The following is a 14,763-nucleotide window of genomic DNA, read 5'->3' as shown; positions in this document are numbered from 1 at the left end:
CCCTCCTTTCCAGGGTCGTGAAAATGGAATGGGATAAAATAAATGTAAATAAAAGTGCTTTGCAAACTATAATGTGTCTGTTATTCCCTAAAGGGAGAGCTGGAAGAAATCACAGCGGCTCAGTCACGTCAATGTGGTTTTCGTAGGCTGGCGGAGTCTTTCTTGGGAGTGGTTCTGTGCCCGGACATCATGCCGCCTTGTGTCTCCAGCATAAATATGAGCCCTGGAACTGACAGAACACATCCTGACGTGCCACCTTATCCTTAGTTACAGTGGCAAATTCATTCTGATGAAGCCAGTTCTAGAACCAGAGAAAATGGGAATGACAGTGACTCGGTGGATGTGGATGTGCTCACTGACATCTAGCATCAACCAAATCCCCTTTTCCATTGGAGGCCAACTCTTCTGAACCTCTGCTCATCTCAGAATCATTGCTGTTTTCCCCAACAATATCATTCTTCATACCAAGAGCACTCGTGATGCAGCATATCTTAAAAGAATGTTTCATTATTATGTCTGGGATTTTTTCCAAGCCATGGACACTCTTTCTTCAAGTTTGATGCTGGCACTTTCTTGATCTTACCAGAAGGACCCTTCATATGCAGGGAGTGACAAACAACAGCACTGCTGAAACCAGGAAAAGCAGGGCTCCTACTCCTGCCTGCAACCCACTCACCATTGGCACAAAAATATGACAACAAAAGGCATGTTATCTTTCCTATCCTTGGAAAGTCCAGCGGGTGTCACTAAATGGTCATGACTTTGGCATTAAGAAGGTTTGGTGGTGCGATTGGCTCCACCAAAGATCCAACCCCAGCAGCAAAGGCTGCCCTCAGTTTAGGCAGCCCTTGCCCATCTCCCAAACTTTGGGCTGGATCCATCTAAGAGGGAGAGCTTTGAAGCGCTGTGTATTGGATGATGATTGGAGTTACAGTAGCAGATGGAGTAGCTTTTTTTTTTTTTTAAGATTGGCCTTAAATTAATTGTGATATAAAGGGTCTGTTGACAGGCTGCCATTTCTCACTTAGAAACTTGTCTCTTTTGCTGTTTCTTTTCTTTTTTAAAATTTATTTATTTATTTTTGAGAGAGAGAGAGAGAGCATGGGAGGGGCAGAGAGAGGATCTCAAGCAGGCTCTGCTCTGAGCACCTGAGGCGGGGCTCAATCTCACTAACTGTGAGATTGTGACCTGTGCCAAAATCCAGAGTTGGATGCCTAACTGACTGAGCCACCCACGCTCCACTTTTGCTGTTTCTGTATAATATTTATCCTGCACATCTTATGGCCTGTTGCTCACTCACCCATGGCTACCTTGCTGTCCCCCTAGCTCATGGTCTCTCAGCAGTCCCCAAGGTGAAGTTCTTGGCCCGATGGGGGGCATCATCCCCCCCACCCATGTTCTGCTAGCTAGTCATACTGTACCTCTCCTCTTTTGCACCCCATCCCTCCCAGGCTCTTCTCATCCTCTTCCTCCTTGATGCCCAGGCCACTCATTGGCCCTGTCCCACTGGATGTTGTGGACCTAAGGGCCACCACCTGGAGTACCCAGAGCACTATATGGGGTAGGGAGTAGGGGGGTAGGGGGTAGAGGTGTGGTTGGGGAGGACTGCCCAACTGCAGGTGGGTGTGTGCAGGCACGCTGGCACAGCAGTCTCCAGGACTGAGACACAAGGGTTGGTGGCTGCAGGCACTTGACCCTCAGGCTGTTGCCTCGGAAAACATGATTCCTCTGTGTTGGGTCCTACCCAAAGTCTGGAAAACAAGTCAGCAACTCACTTTATATCTTCTTCATATGGTGAAAGAAACTGTAGAAACTGGCTCTTGTGGTCTAAGTATTTTCTAAGTTCAAAACCAAATGTTCTGTTACCACTGTTACTTGTTCAAGCCAATGAGGGTGTCTGGGACCGGAAACTCATAGGATTTCTATCTAATGAACACAAAACGTCACTTCTACACAATATGCAATTTCTAGAAGGGAGAGGAAGCCTCAATAAACATTAAAAAATCAATAGTATGTGACAGAGGCAGGTAAAGGCTGAAATAGAGCGTGGATACAAGTGTTCTTAAAACGTAATATTAGGTACCCAGTGTTTAATCAACGTTATGATACATTGCTATTGTTTTCTCATAGTGGTGGATAGGAAATTATGAAGAGATGGTTTCTGGATCTCAGCATGAAGAGATGGTGCCTGGCCATGAGGAACCTTCATGTGCACTGGTTGGACAATAAATACACAAGCAGGTATTCTCTACCCATTATTCTAAATCATTGATAAATCACTATACTGCATATGGACTTATGCATTTTGTAATGCACTGATTTTAGTTCATTTTTTGTATAGACCGGAGCCCCATGAAAATATTTTCCTGGGGCCTGACTTAAGGTGGTCCCGGAGGAGCACTGCTGTATGGCCAGTGACACAATGAATTTCAGAAGTATTAGAATATGAAAAAAACTTGATCACAAAATAGGTGAAATGCAATAATTCAGTGGCTTAGAAAAGACAGCAACTTTTTTCTCACTTGGGGTAGTCTTCATTCCGGGCTGGAAGGGGGCTCTGCTCCACATGGTGGTTCAGGGACCCAGGTACCTTTCATTTCCCTCTCTCAGCCCCTAGGGCATCCTTCTCACTTGCATGGTCAAAGCTGGGTCTCAGGCAAGTTCATGTTCTGGGTTAAGGGAAGGGGAAAGAGTGTCAGTGAGGCAAGCCCACTATCTTCAAGCATAGGTCTGATGGTCCCTTCTATTCAGATAGTGCAAACTTAATCACATAGTCACACCTAGCTGCAAGGGAGGCCAGGAAATGCTGTCCCCAGCTGGGCAGCTATGGGCCCAACTACAAATGGGTTACTATGGAAGAAAGGGAGGAAGAATCTTGGTGAAACTCTAATAGTCTCCATTTTAAGAACCCATTTAAAAAATTTTTGTTTAATCTTTATTTTTGAGAGAGAGAGACAGAACGTGAGCAGGGGAGGGGCAGAGAGGGAGGGAGACACAGAATCTGAAGCACGCACAGAGCCCGACGCAGGTCTCGAACCCACGAGCTGTGAGATCATAACCTGAGCCGAAGTTGGAGGCTTAACCGACTGAGCCACCCAGGTGCCCTAAGAACCCATTTGAATGAACCATGTCAGTTGCTACTTTGTCCTAGAGACGTGTAAGAAAGCTTTTGTTTGTCACCTGGAAGTTGATTCAGACAACTGTGGCACAAGCTTTGTACTGCCATTCAGCAACATCCTCCTTACACTGTTAACTCTCAACTTGATGTATTTACCAACAATGAGCTTCTTTTTAGTATAAAGGCTGCTACCTATCTGTTGCCTTTTGCCATCCCAAATCCTTTCACCTGTCCTCTGGTAGTTGTACCCTGATTCTCCTATTGGGAACCCCCACGTTTCCGTCTTGGATGTCCTGCACACAGAGCTGACTCCACCCCTAGATCCAGAGGGGGTCATGTGATTACAGCCTGACCAATTAGGTCATCACATTCCCCAGCTATTGTGTACTGCTTGGCGATGGACCCACGACCAAATCAGAGCAATGAAGTACAATGGGACTTTGGCTGGGAATACAGAAAGAAAACTACTTGGCATTTTTTCCTCCACAAATCTCAAACTGGGAACATACAGGATTGAAGCACGGGTGGCCATCTTGCCCACATGAGAAGAGAATATTCAGAAGAGCAAAGTCAGGAGGTAAAGATAAAACCAAGTCCCAATAGATTGTTTGAGTTCCTGGGTCAGATTACGCTTAAGCCAGTACTATGCCTAAGTCCCTGGTCTTCTCAGTTACAAGAGATGACCTCCACCCCCCCCCCCCTTTTAAGTCATTTTGAGTTGAATATTCTGTCACTTAGTGCAACTGAAAGAGTCCTGATACAAGGACCATGAAGACTTGGTCTTTTGTATGTAGAGTGAAAATTCTCTTGGGCTGTATGCAGCCTGCCTCTTCCCTGAATCTCTGGAGCCGGCTTTCAGCCAGTGGTTCTCGGTCAGGAATGGTTTTGTCCCCAGGAACATTGGGCAATGTCCAGAGGTGGGTTTGATTGTCAAAGTGAGGGGGAAGGGGAAGGAAGGGATGCTACCGGCTTCTTGTGGCTGGAGGGTACATCCTAAACATCCTACAATGCACAGGGCAGCCCCCACAACAAAGAAGCATCCAGCCCCAAGTGTCATCAGTGCTTAAGTTGAGAAGCCCCGCTAACCCCATGCAGAGTTCAGACACTCTGAAGGGACTCCCCAGTCCAAACATACTCGGGAAAGTGAGCTCCCAGAAAGAGCTGTGTTCTCACCAGGGAAGGCCTCACCCTGAGACCCTCCAGGGCTCGTTAGCTCCAGGCGAAGTGACAGCAACTTGTTCATGATTAAGCTCTTTGGGAAACTGATCCAAAGAGGGCAGCCATTGCCTGGTGGGGGTTAAGACTGCTTCTTGGCACCCAGGAGAGAGAAATGGGTGGCCTGTGACAGATTTTATTTAAGGCCTAGCATCTTTTAAAGAGTGTTAGGAGCCCTCTCTCCAACAGACTGAAAAATGAGACTTGTTTAGGTCTGAAATACCGCTGTTATCCTTAGCCTGCAGGGTAAATGCTTTTTTACTGAAATAGAGAGAACCGGGGATCTCTCCTCTCTGAATCCTCTATGCTGGGGAAGGGGGGCTTTTCCAGAAGCCCTGATTGTGGAATGCCTTTGCTTCCAGGCTCACATCCCCACTTGCATTGCAGCCCACGCCTCTGCTCAGCGGGGTCCTTTCTAAGAGCTTCCTAGTGGGTGTCTGATCAGCAGACCAATGCTCTGAAGACCCCCGGACTCTTCACAGACCCCCAGCTGCTGCCTGGTCCGGGTGTCTCTCTCCAGGGCTCACCCTTCTTTACAAGCCTGCCTCCTATAAAGGGACAGAGCCACCCACCCTTGCTGCAAGGACAGTGAGAGAGGGGGGGCTCAGAGGCAACTTTATTCCCCCCGCCCCTGCCAGTAATAACAAATAAGACACTTCAAGCACTGATCAAATCACAGCTCCAACAACCCTGGGAATTTAGATATTTTTTTAGAGGAACTTTCCCCCCAGATGTTCAGCCTGGCTTTGCCCAGACCCCTCCCCCACTTAGTTGACTGCACAAAGCTTTCGAAAAACAGCTTTTGTTTCCAGGCGGAGCTGTATCCTCCCAGGAACCTTTCCTCCAGCACGCAGCCTGCAGACCTCATGCCTTGCCTCCCCCTCCAGGGTGAAGTCAGGCCAACACAGGGTGAAGAATTCGGAGGGTGTGGGTGTTTGGCTGGGGACAAGGAGTCCCTTCTTTTTTTTTTCTTGGTGTCACTTCCAGACAGATAAGAAGGGGAAAAAAAGCAGTAAACATTCTTCACTTATGGACAAAAGTGGAGATGGAATTTTCTCCAGGACCCTCTCTGTGGGTCAGGGCTCTGCGGTTGGGGGTGGAGGGTAGGGAACGGAAGACCCAACTTCCCTCGAGAAAGTTTGAGTTCAGTGAAACCAATCCCTCGAATGTGGGTGTAATCAAAATGTCACTCCATTTTGGCCTCTCCCTGGTCCACGTGAACTGTTCAGCAAGGGAGGCACGTCCCCTCTGTTCAGCCTCAGGTAAGGTCATTCCACAATCCATTTAGAGACTAAAAGCACTTGGCTGGCTCAGTCAGTGGAGAGTGCTTATCTCAGGGTGGTGACACCTTATCTTGTGAGTTCCAGCCCCACGTAGGGTGTAGAGGTTACTTAGAAAATAAAATCTTAAAACAAAAAAACTCATCTGTCATAGATATGACACTTGCCTCCCTTCAGAGAAAAACATCTTCCTCCTCCTGCTCTAAGGTCTGTAGTCTGGACTGCTGGCCTTCAGGGACTGGTCTGTGGCAGAATTTTGTCTGTTTTCTCACCTGACTGCCTCTCCTTCCTTGCTGATGGCTTCCAAGGTCTAAGTGGGAGGGATTGTTGGGGGAAGAAGTGAGAACAGAGGAAAAGGGCAATTCTTATCTGACTGCAGATTTGCCAGCCCTGTGGGCCCAGCAGATGGTAAAAGCTGTTGGCTGGGGCATCTCCCAGATTCTTCAGGGGTTCCCATCTCTGAAGCTCTCTCCTGAGGGTCCCGATCTGCATCTCTCTTACAGGTAAACCACTTGTGACTCCGTCTTCAGCCCCCTGGGGAGTCCAGCATCCCCCTCCAACTTCTCCCTGCTGAGATCCCTTTGCCCCTTTAGGAGGTGCTATGGGGCTTAAAATGGCCCCATGCTGGACCTCTTCCCCCACAGCCTGCATCTGGTTCCTGGAAAGCACTCACAGGGCCCCTGCCCCAATCCCAGTACAATGCATCCTGTGGGCACAGACCCGTGGGGGCCCGTAGCTCTGAATGGCTTTGTGGGAGCCCCCATCATGAGGCTTGAGGTGAAGGTGGTAGGGCCCCCACCTTGTTGAGGGTGGAACTCACAGGATAGCTTTACTCTTTGGGAAGGTTTGTACTTCCAAACCCTGCTGTTCTCTATACTCTGGCCCTTTTCATATCCTTGATAGGCTGAGGGGCCCGAGTGCTGTGCAGCTGGGTCTCCATTGTTTCCTTTGTAAATACTGCATAAGGCGTGTGTCTGCTCCTCCGTCTGCTATCTGACATTGCAGTAGCCAGCCTCTGAGATGGCCCCCAGTTGTCCTCACCTCCTGATTTTCTCACCTTGTGTGGGCTCCTCCCTCCTGAACAGGGCTGACCCTTGTAACCATTTGCTATGACAAACACGATGGTATGTGACTTCCGAGGCTAGGTCGTTGTGTGGGCTTCATTGTGTATCCTATGAGGATACGTTGAAGCCTTAACCCCCCAGTACCTGTGAATGTGACCTTAGTTGGGAAGAGTCTTTACAGGTATAATCAAGGGCATAATGGATTAGGACAGGCCCTAAATCCAATGACTTATAGGAAGAGAGACACAGAGCAGACGGACACAGGGAAGAGGCCATGTGAGGACAGAGGAAGAATTTGGAGTTATGCCAAGGCTACAAGCCAAGGAACACCTGGGGCCACCAGAAACTGGAAGAGACAAGAAAGGATTCTCCCCTAGATCCTTTGGTGGGAGGACTAGAACTAGGATCCAGACTCCCCACTTCTGGTCTTGGATTGTGTTTCCTGCCGACACCTTGACCTCAGCTTCTGGCTTCCAGAATCGTGAGAGAGTGGATATCTGTTGTGCTAAGCCACCCTGTTTGTGTTACTTTGTTACAACAGCCCTAAGAACCTAATACAGTCATAAAAGACATTGTGATTTCTTCCTTGATCTCTCTTGAATCACTCATCCCAAGGGAAGCCGGTTGCCAGGTCACGAGGTTACTCAAGCAGACCTCCGGAGAGGTCCGCAGGGCAAGGAACCAAGGCCTCCCGTCCACAGCCAGCACCAACTTGCCGCCACGCAAGTGAGAGGCCTTAGAACCAGGTCCTACAGCCTCAGCCAGGCCTTCAGATGACTGCAACCTAGCTGACATTTGCTGACATTTGCTACTTCTCAAGAAACATGGAGCCAGAACATTAAGCCATTCCCTAGTCCCTGGCTCACAGAAACTGTGAGGTGTTAAGCGTTTATTATTATATGAGCTGCGGATCATTGAAGTAATCTGTTATGCAGCAATAGATAACTAACACTGATATCTATATATTGGGGCTTCGGTATAACCTCAAACAGGAAGAGGTGCTCTGTGGAATCCTCATACATCACTTGGAACGGTCAGGGACCCCAGTGCCATTCTCTTCAGGGACATTTCCAGCAACGGGCTCCCAGGCCATCTGTGGTTAGGTGTCCCAATTACTCATTTACCAGTGAGCACCTTCCATGCGCTAGGCACTGTGTTAGGGGCTGGGGCTATAGGTGTGAACAGTCTGTTCACGGCCAGCTGCCATGATGGCCATACCTCTGCTGGTAGACGGGTATGGGCAAGAAAGACTGCACTCATCTGCAGAGCCAGGGGGAAGAGGGGACATGGAGGCCTTAAGAGGGGAAGCCTTGAGCAGTAAGATCCTTCGAAGACAGGAAGAGCACTAACTTCAAGGGGCCACAGAGTGGTGGGAGGTAGAGCTGGAGCTGGCATCTCGACTCCCCACTTGGGGTCTTGGAGTTGTGTTTCTTAAACAGCACGGAGGCTGGTTTCGTGGCACCAGGGTCTCTGCAGATCCTCGGAGGCAGAGACTCAAATCCTGCCGGGGACACTGTTCTTTGGATAATGGTGTCTCTGTGGAAAGATGGGAGCCCAAAGTCCCAGGATCTTGTTTCTGCTCTGCCAACTTAGCTAAGTCCCTCCCTTTGGGGATCCTTTGAACCATGACACATCGGCCACTCCCTCTGAAAAGCCTAAGGGTGAGAAGGCTGGCCCTTCCCAGTCCTAGCCTTCCTTACTGCTATTTTCTAGAGAGATTTAGTCAGTTTTTGCCACCTACAGAAACCTTCCAGGCTGGTCCCTCCCAAGGTCAACTTGCATACCTTGCAGATAAGGATAACCACCATTTCTGTAGCTGCTACTCAACAGCAAGTGATTCCCCTAATCTTCACAGCACCCTCTAAGGCAAGGACTTATGACCCACAGTTGGCAGTTGGGGATAATGTCCCACTTGCCTCTCACTACCCCAGAGGGTGACTAAGAGGCATTCAGTCTGAGGATTAAAGCCAGGACCCTAGGAACTGGGACTTTTTCCAGCCTCGAGGGTTTACCGTGGTGGGTAGACACAGGGCAGTGAGGTTGCACAGAGTGGTGGTTAAAGAGAAGGAGTCTAGGGGAGCCTGGGTGGCTCAGTCGGTTGGGCGTCCGACTTCGGCTCAGGTCATGATCTCACGGTCTGTGGGTTCGAGCCCCGCATCGGGCTCTTTGCTGACAGCTTGGAGCCTGGAGCCTGCTTCAGATTCTGTGTCTCCCTCTCTCTCTGCCCCTCCCCTGCTCAGAGTCTGTCTCTCTCTGTCTCTCAATAATAGATAAATGTTAAAAAAATAAATTAAAAAAAAAGAAGGAGTCTAAGGCCAGACTGCCCAGTTTGCAACCTAGCTTCCTCTTATGCTCCTAGCTGCTGATTCCCCATCTGAAAGACAGGGATAAGAGCTCGTACCTCCTTGGGTTGTTGGGACGGTTAGATGAGATAATGCGTGAATTCCATGGCAAGAGTAAGCAGCCCACGACGTTTTTCTTCCTTTGATATTATTATTGATGTGACTGTCCCCCCTCCCACCCCCCATGGCCATGAGACTCTTCTAGCAGGGCGATATTCGAAAAGGGACGAATTTAAGTGAAACAGATATAAAGCTGGAGGCTGATGGAAATTTGTGGCTGGAAGGCTGTTTTCTGCTTTTTGGAGGGATTCTTTTCCAGCTCCAAGACAGCTCCCTGTGTAAGGTGATGAGTGTGATTAACTGCGATCGGCTCCTCTCCACCTAAGGAGGAAAGCTGGACGTCACCTGTGGCTTCCATCCAGGTGAGTGCAGTTACCCATCATGTCCACAGGATGTCGCTAACAATCACACTTCGACTACCTGCAGCCACACCAAGCTGTTCAGGGCTGGGAACTCAACAGCAGACTCCCGTTCAGGGAAAAGACGTTACTAGGGGCTGAGCGATCTTCGGCAACACCCTTTGAACCCTTCTTGACACCGCAACACACTGTGAGTAGAAGGGTGTGTGGTGGCCAGGAGTGACTTGGCCCAGGTGACCCAGGGGGTGAGGTACAGAGCTAGTAGATTACCAGGGCCTCCCGCCTCCCAGCTAGGTGTGCCGACCCCACACCTGTCCTGTGTGTGCAAGAGGCTCGGTGGGAACAGGAGCCTGGTTTCTGGGTCTCGAGGGACGGCCACCTTAGGGAATGTGATTTGAAGATGGGGGTTCAGGGTGACATGGAAGGGCCTCTGCTCCTCTCCCTTGAGCCCTAGGCCAGCTCTCAGGGCCCTCTAGGCTGCCTTCTGATTTCTGCTATTTTAATGGCAGGAACAATGGAATTAGCAATTCATCCTTAAGGCAGGTGCTCACAGAGCCAGCCCCTCAGGAAAATGCTGGCTCCGAGCAGAGGGGTCTTTAAGGCTCTTGGCAGGGGTGGGGATGGTGTCGGCCAACACAAATTTCTCCATCCAGAATCATTTTTAGGAGCTCTGACTGGAAGTGAAGCACCAGAGATGCAAGGAGTTATAGCCCGGGGGCGCCTGGGTGGTTCAGTCAGCTAAGCTAAGCTTCCGACTTCAGCTCAGGTGGTGATCTCGCGACTCGGGAGTTCCAACCCCGCATCAGGCTCTGTGCTGACAGCTCGGAGCCTGGAGCCTGCTTCGTTATGTCTCCCTCTGTCTCTGCCCCTCCCCTGCTCGCTCTCTGTCTCTCTGTCTCTCTCTCTCTCAAAAATAATTAAACATTACAAACACTAAAAACAAAAAGGTCACAGCCCACTTGTACAAAGGGAAGGCTGCTCTGAGGGGTGAGGGCGAGAGCATTGTCTGTGGAGGGTCCGTTGCGTGTACAGTGGTCGTAGTCATAGTAATAGATGCTCAGGAAGCTCCATTCCCATCCTTCCTCATTTCCTCGTAGCCTTCTGGAAGGGGCCATCCTAGCCCCATCCTGAGGCACTGCTCTTTCTTTTCTGATGATCGCAAGCTCTGTGATTTCCTTCCCCTCTCTCTTCATTTTGCCAGAATTCCCTCTCTGCCTCTGGAGCTATTTGCCCTGGGGCTCCAATCTGCAGGACCCAGAAGGCATTGCCTCTGAGGTCCTTGGCCTCAGGGAAGTTGGCTCAGCCTGGGAAGCAAACACGTAATAGAAAGTAGAGCATTTTCTCCTCCGTGCAGGGTCAGCAGGAGAGAGGGAAGACGGCCTCGACCACTGTGCATTTGGACTGAGGCATCACATCATCGGGGCGGTCGAGGGGTGCAGCCTTCACACCTCCCCTTGGTCTACCTGGAGCAGGTAGGGCCAACCCCACTTTTACTGAGATGTGGAAATGATGGGAAGGAAGGGAAGACCCAGGACTAGGAAGTGTGGTGTTTTGTTTTTTGTTTTTTCAGAACTGTTGGAGGTAGGGACAGGGACAGGGAGAAGTACAATCAGCCCGGGATTGGTTTATTTTTATTGCTTTTTAAAATCATGTGAATAATACATGTTCATTGAAAAAAAAAATAGAAAACACAGATAAGCCAAGAGAAGACAAATCATCTGTTAACATCTTGGCAAATAGCCCGTTTCTATGCTTAGATCACAGAGAATACTTTTGTTTCATCAATAAAATGTTTTCTTGCTGTATGTTGCTTTAAAACCTGCCATCTTGGGCTCCTGGCTGGCTCAGTCTGTGGAAGGTGCGACTCTTGACTTCGGCTCAGGTCATGATCTCACTTTGTGAGATTGAGCTCTGCATTGGGCTCTGCGCTGACGGCACGGAGCCTGCTTGGGATTCTCTCTCTTCCTCTCCCTCTCTGCCCCTCCCCCGTGCTCGCTCGCTCTCTTGCTCTCTCTCAAAATAAATAAATAAACTTTTAAAATAAATAAATAAAACCTGCTTTCTTGTCTTTTTTAACAGAAAAATATACTAGGACATCTTTTCAGGCCAGCAGATAAGTATATTTAATTTGCATGGATGTTATGGGCTCTGCGGTATTAAACTAGTGGTTGGGACTTGCCCCCATCATTCTGTCTTTTGTCAGCAGCGAAAATGACCTGGGTGCCTGCACCAGGCTTGGGACTGGACATCGGTCCTTGGGCGGCTGGGGAAGGTTAAAGTCTAGCAAGGCACAGAGCTGTTGTAGAATAAGGACATGCCTTCCCAACAGAACCCTGATGATCTTGACCCCTTTGGCCCCTGACACAGGAGAATACCAGCGGATGAGGCGGGGACGAACAGAGGGCAAGGCCACATGGAGAGAGAGGTACAAGTGCGGTATGTGGGAGCCAAGGTTGCACAGTGGCTAAGCCCATAGTCTCTGGAGTCTGACAAGGACCTGGCTACCAATCCTGGCTCTGGTACAACCAGCTGTGTGATCTGGATCAAGTTACTTAACCTCTCTGAGCCTCCATTTTTGCACCTGTAAATCATAGCGGCACATATCAAGTTTGTGAAAATGAAGTCAGATGATACATGTAAAGCACTTGGCAAATTACACTGCATGTACTCAATTGATGGTAGCCAGAGTTATTTTGATCATTATTAGGTAAGTGGGCCTGGAGAGCTGGGGGACAGCTGCACATAGAAGATGAATGTGTATTTCCCCAAGTCCACAGCTATGGCTGAGTTTTTTTGTGTAGGGCCAGGTGTGGGTGTGGGTAGTTGGGATCTAGAGAGGAAGTAATGGGGCTGGGGGTTGGAGAGTGAGGGCTTATAATCATAGCTCCTCTGAAATCAGGTAAAGGCTCTGGTCACCCTTCCACTTGAGGAATATGTTGGATTTGTCCATATCGCACCTCCCTCCCTGATACTGTGCTTGAAAAGGTCCCCGGGGTGGGGGTGGGGGTGCAGGGCATGGTTCTCAGCCTGGATAATAAGAACAGAGGTCACGATGTCTGCACCTGTGTTTGTGCAGGTGAGGGAGAGAGGGTTGTATTCAGCAGGAGGACCCTGGCGAAGGGAATAGGTGGAGAGGGCGTGGTCATTGGAGGATCGCTGCCTGGCTGCCAGACCACCTCTCCAGTGAGCAGAAGGGGGCGGGTACTGTGACCTTGAGCAACTAGGGACCTGATGGTCAACTGGGTCCACCCTCCCGGGGAGCAGGTGCCCCGCTGGCCTTGCCTGCACACTGGCAGCCTGGGCCCTGGACCAGCACCCCCCCTCCCCCAACCCCCGTCCCTTTCCCGTATGGCTACTAATGAGGAGCAGGTTCTCCAAGGGCAGAGGGCTGTGCTCTCAGCAGTTGGGTTGGTGGTAGATGATCAAGAGTGAGAGTGTGTCTGCCTGTGTTCTTTTAACTTCTCCAGAAAGGTCACCAAGGGGTCTCCATTACAAGCCGTCTTGAGCCCAGTATGATTTTCTCCTACAATTGAATCTACTCCCTGGATGGCCTCCAGTGTTCAAGCTGATGACAATCGCCTGTCTTTGCAATTGATTTCCTGGAAGCGGCTGGCCGGCCAGCAGCCACATGATGGATATGTGCTGGGGGACTGGTGCGGCTGAGCGGGGCATAGGAGCTGTAAGCAACACCCCCCCCCGACACACACACACACAGACACACATCATGGCAGGGTCTGTCAAATGTAGGACGCCTGCACTTCTGCCCACTCACTCCACCTTGAGGTAGCAAAGCCCAGAGAACTGTTCACACACGTGCACCAAGAGGCATGGGCAAGGTTGCTGGCTACAGAATTGTTTGCGTGGAAAAAAATTGGAGCCGCCTTATCTGTTCATGCGGGATGGGAGGAGCTGCCACATTCTGAATGTGAAGGGCATCCCTTGGGATTGTGCAGAGGCACTATTTACCATAAAATCCTTTTGACTCCTGCTTCCCAGAGTTGGGCGGGCAACGGGGACCCTGAGTGAGGGTGTGAGTGGAAAGGGTAGGATTGAATCGGCTGTGTTACATCCATTCAGGCAATATTACGCAGACGCTTTTAAAAAACAACCAACAAGGATGCCCCGTGTATGTTGACATGAGAAGATGTCCAGGATATACTGTTATGGGGAGAAAATTGCAGAGCGATATGGTCAACAGGAGAGTATTTGCGTAAAAGCAAAAAAAACCACAAAGATCCTGGCACCCTGCACATGCGTGCATGGATGTACCTGCGTGTGTGTGTAAATGCTTAGTAAAAGCCTGTGATGACACACAGCGAACTGCTAATACAGGTCACTGCCAGGGAAAGCAGTGATAATTGATGAGAGATGGGAATAAAAGGAACTTTTCACTTTTTTCTTTCTTTACCTCTGTATTCCCTTTTTTTTTTTTTTTTTTTTATGGAAAGCAAAAAGGGTAGTGTAAAGAAAAGTGCCCTCCTTTTCTGTGTGCTGCTTGCCTAACTCACTCATACACCACAGCCTCCACCAAATTCCTGTTCCTTACCATCCTCTTTGGGACAGTGAGTCCCTCCAAGGTCCCTCAGCTTTTCCTCTCAAAGGGGAAATCCTGGGCAGGAGACCTGGGCACTGCCTGGACTCCCATCAAAAGGCCCCCGGGACACTGGAGGGGACGGACAGGAGCCCGACATCTGTCCTGGACCTCTGACCCAAGTCCAGTGGGGGTCATGTTTTCCAGGAGACACTGCAGACACAGCCCGTGGGGATGTGAAGGCCCTTCTCTGCAGATGTGCAGCAGGGGAAACACATGGGAAGGAACCCAACAAGGCTGAGGGGGCTAGGAGGGTAGAGCTGTGTCAAATAAAGCCCCTTTTTCTGGGGGGGGGGGGCGAGTGTCAAGCCAGGCCCTGTATGTCCACCTGGCCTACTTGTAGGCCCAGCCCCCAAGCCCAGAAGGCTTTGCTTCCTCCCTCCTGTTCTTGAAGGAAGCACAGGGAATGAGGGCAGGACACATGGATCACGCACCTGTTCTGTGCCAGGAGCCTACCTAGGTTCTCGACACTTAGCTCATTCACACCTTTTCACCACACCACCCGTAGATGAGGCCCACAGACACAGGGGTGGGTGTTGCTTGGCCACACGGCCACACAGCAAACACGGGGTTAAGATCTGCGTCCAGGTCCCTCTGGTCCCACCACACCTCGGTGCAGCCTCACGGCTCAGCAGGCTTCAAGGAGGGTGTGCTTGGCACTCACTCCTGGAGAGCAGAGAAAACTTAGTGATGGAGGGAGCCAGGGGTAAGGACCTAGGCTGGGCCAGGAGCCC

The 14,763-nt window shown here is 50.1% G+C and overlaps 1 long non-coding RNA gene across 8 annotated transcripts in view; it reads left to right on the top strand.

Moving 5' to 3' along the window:
• LOC109253888 (uncharacterized) overlaps positions 1–14,763 on the top strand; it is a 30,228-nt gene that overhangs the window by 10,437 nt on the left and 5,028 nt on the right. For 3 of the 8 annotated variants that reach the window (XR_008417273.1, XR_008417272.1, XR_002074584.2), the window contains exons 3-7: positions 2,131–2,241; positions 9,471–9,628; positions 10,793–10,910; positions 11,518–11,863; positions 12,906–13,117. This is a non-coding gene — a long non-coding RNA (uncharacterized LOC109253888). Of the gene's footprint in view, positions 1–2,130; positions 2,242–3,495; positions 3,696–9,470; positions 9,629–10,792; positions 10,911–11,517; positions 11,864–12,905; positions 13,846–14,763 lie in introns of those variants that run through there. The other 5 variants (XR_002074579.2, XR_002074585.2, XR_002074582.2 and 2 more) reach the window with 3 other exon arrangements.

The sequence above is a fragment of the Panthera pardus genome, unplaced genomic scaffold (genome assembly GCF_024362965.1).
Source record: "Panthera pardus isolate Hobbes unplaced genomic scaffold, ASM2436296v1 HiC_scaffold_24, whole genome shotgun sequence".
NCBI classification, from domain to species: domain Eukaryota; kingdom Metazoa; phylum Chordata; class Mammalia; order Carnivora; family Felidae; genus Panthera; species Panthera pardus.
Note: the sequence above shows the minus strand (reverse complement) of the source record. Positions and strands in the feature narration are given on the sequence as shown.